The sequence below is a fragment of the Triticum aestivum genome, chromosome 1A (genome assembly GCF_018294505.1).
Source record: "Triticum aestivum cultivar Chinese Spring chromosome 1A, IWGSC CS RefSeq v2.1, whole genome shotgun sequence".
NCBI lineage: Eukaryota > Viridiplantae > Streptophyta > Magnoliopsida > Poales > Poaceae > Triticum > Triticum aestivum.
The window spans coordinates 312,273,298-312,276,792 of record NC_057794.1 but is presented as its reverse complement, the minus strand read 5'-3'; positions in this window follow the sequence as shown (position 1 = coordinate 312,276,792).

Genomic DNA, 3,495 nt, shown 5'->3' with positions numbered 1-3,495 from the left:
CCCGTTGTCAGTTTTGCAATCTGGCGCTCCGTTATCCTCCGGTGGTCATTTCTACCTTTCTTTCATGTGTGGGGATTAAACATTTCCGGATTGGACCGAGATTTGCCAAGCGGCCTTGGTTTACCACCGGTAGACCGCCTGTCATGTTTCATATCATTTGGACTTCGTTTAATACTCCAACGGTTAACCGAGGGACCGAAAAGGCCTCGTGTGTGTTGCAGCCCAACACCCCTCCAATTTGGCCCAAAACCCACCTAAACCTCCTCCATCATCTCGGTCGTTCAATCACGACCGCGTGGCCGAAAACCGCACCTCATTTGGACTCTCCTAGCTCCCTCTACCTATATATATGTGGCCATCTCCGAAATTCGTGGTACAAACCCTAAAAATCCTTCCCCTCGCGCCGCCGGACGCGTCCACGCCGCGCCGGACCTGTCCACCGCCCGCCGCCACCTCACTCCCACCAATGGGGAGCCGCCGGACGCGTCCACGCCGCGCCAGACGTGTCCACCGCCCGCCGCCACCTCACTCCCACCAATGGGGAGCCGCCACGTCATCCCCACCGCCGCTCCAGGCCAATCGGCGCCCGCCACCTCACCCGGCCAGCTCTCTCACTCCGTCGCGGCCCGCGGGGCCCGAGGCCGGCCCGTGCGGGCCCATCTCGCTCCGCTGCCCGGGAGGCGCTGCTGCCTTCGCCCGAGCGCCTCGCTCCTCCGCGCCTCTCGCTTGAGACGCCGCGCGTCGTCGCCGGCCACCGCGACCCGCCGGAGTTCCTGCCTCGCCGTCGTTCCGGCCCTCGTCTCTGCCCAGATCCGGCGAGAGCCGACCTCTCCGCCACGGATCTGTGGTCTCGGCGTCGCTCCTGCCGTTCCCTCGTCGTCGGCGCGCCCGCCCGGCAAAAGGACACCGCGCCGCCGCCATGAATACCCTCGGCTTTGAGCTCGAGGAGGAGCACGACGGGGCTCCCGCTCGCCTCCGCTCGTGGGCCCGCGGCCCAGCTCCGATCGGCCGGCCCATTTCCTCTAGCCCAGCCCCCGTTGACCCCGCTATGAGCCCCGCATCCAGGCCCAGCTGGCCTGCCCCTCCGGCCCGCTTCGTCCTCCGTCGTCCTGGGCCGAGCCCATGGTGAGCCATCCCTCTAAACCCCGCTCGTGCACACTTTAGCTATCCTACGCCCATGTATTTTTTCACTAAGTCCCCAAATTCCCAGATCCATATGCACATGTTCACGGCTCCGTAACTTTGCATCCGTAGCTCCGATTCATGCATATAGCATATCAAAATGTTCATCTCGGCGAGTACATCATTTCATTCCATTGCATCATTTTCATTTGAGCTCATCTTGATGCCCGAAATGCTGTTAGAAGAGGGCTACTTGAGATTATTGTCAGATCTTCTACTGCATTTAGGTTTTTGTCATTTTTGCCATGATTATTGTGTGGATGATATGCCCTGATGCTCTACATGTGTTTTGTTAAGGGTTTTGTCATCTTTCCAAAGGTGCAACCCATGTATTTTTGTGATGTGTGTGGTGACTAGTGCAAGCTTGCAAAGTGGTGCACTTGTTAATTATGTTTTCAGGGACTTAGCAATTCCACTAAGTCATTGAGCTGTTTATCTCATGATGCCATATGTTCTTGTTGTTTCCTAGTGATCCGTGCCTCTTTTGAGGATGATCAGTAAGGATGTTTTGTTAATATTGTAGTTCTCTATCCATCCTTGTCTTTGTTTGCAATTATGGAGCACCCTAGCTTGAGTCAATCGAGCTCTACTTTTGCTAATTTGTGAATCTGGGCAGATTGTCAACTTGTTTGCAATTTTGCCGATGATGTTGTAGTTGATCCATGCATGCTATGTTATGGTTCTTGCCATGTCTAGCTTGCATTTTGTGCCTTCTTGATGGGTGTATGCTTGTCTTGCCATGACTTGCACCGTATTGAGTGCATCGAGCTCGTAAACATGCCTACTAGAGATATCCAGCTTGCTACAGTTTTCACTAAGTATGAAAACTGATTATGTTTTTTTGCTATGTTCACATGCTTGCAATTGTATTTTCTGATTCCTTTTGGCTCAAGGTCACTAAGGGACTTTTGTTAAGATCTTTGAGTAGCTTCACGCCATGCTTTACGTTGCCATGTTGAGGTCCTGTAGCATGTAGTTTTGTGGCTCCGAAGAGGGCTACCTGATCTGAAATTCCAGACAAGTGTTAATTTCACTAAGTCTGAGATCTGTTTTCCATATGCATTTTTGCCATCCTTGATTGAACCTGTTAATGGATGAGTTGGCCGTAGCTCAGTGCTAGACTTTTGTTAAGCACCTTGTGTGCATCCCTGCCATGTATTTTGTTGTCATGTTTGGTTGCTGTAGCATGTTCATCTCATTGAATTTAGTTGGCTATTTGCTGTAAATCGCAGACCGGTGTCATATTTGAATCGCTTGCCATTTCCAAACCGCAACTCCGATTCCGGCGTTCTTTATATCGTTTTCAAGCGATTTCGTCTCATCTTTCCAGTGGCACACTTGGATTTCCAAGTTGAGTCCAGGTTCATGCATTTTTTGTCATATCTTGCATTTTTCATCCCGCATCGCATTCCGCATAGCATACCATCATTGCATCATATTGCTTGGTCTTGCACGTGGTTGATTGTATCCTTGTTGCTTGTTTGTCTTGTTTGGGTAGAGCCGAGAGACGAGTTCACTAACGAGGAGCCCGTTGAGTTTTCTTTCGAGGATCCAGTCAACTCTGACAACTGTGCAGGCAAGATGATCATACCCTCGAAATCACTACTATCTTTGCTATGCTAGTTTGCTCGCTCTTTTGCTATGCCAATGCTATGATGAATACCACTTGATTGCAAGCCTCCCAAATTTCCATGTCAAACCTCTAACCCACCATGTCCTAGCAAACTATTGATTGGCTATGTTACCGCTTTGCTCAGCCCCTCTTATAGCGTTGCTAGTTGCAGGTGAAGATCGGAGGCCGTTCCTTATTGGAATATTTATTTTCTTGTCGGGATATCATTATATTATCTTCTTATCTTAATGCACCTATATACTTGGTAAAGGATGGAAGGCTTGGCCTCTCGCCTAGTGTTTTGTTCCACTCTTGCCGCCCTAGTTTCCGTCATATCGGTGTTATGTTCCCGGATTTTGCGTTCCTTACGCGGTTGGGTTATAATGGGAACCCCTTGATAGTTCGCCTTGATTAAAGATTTTCCAGCAATGCCCAACCTTGGTTTTACCATTGGCCACCTAGCCTTTTTTTCCCTTGGGTTTCCGGAGCCCAAGGGTCATCTTATTTAACCCCCCCGGGCCAGTGCTCCTCTGTGTGTTGGTCCGACCGAGTAGACTGCAGGGCCACCTCGAGGCAACTTGAGGGTTGGTTTTACTCGTAGGATGTCTCATCTGAGTGTGCCCTGAGAAAGAGATATGTGAAGCGCCTATCGGGATTTGTCGGCACATTCGGGCGGTGTTAGTGGTCTTGTTTTAACCTGT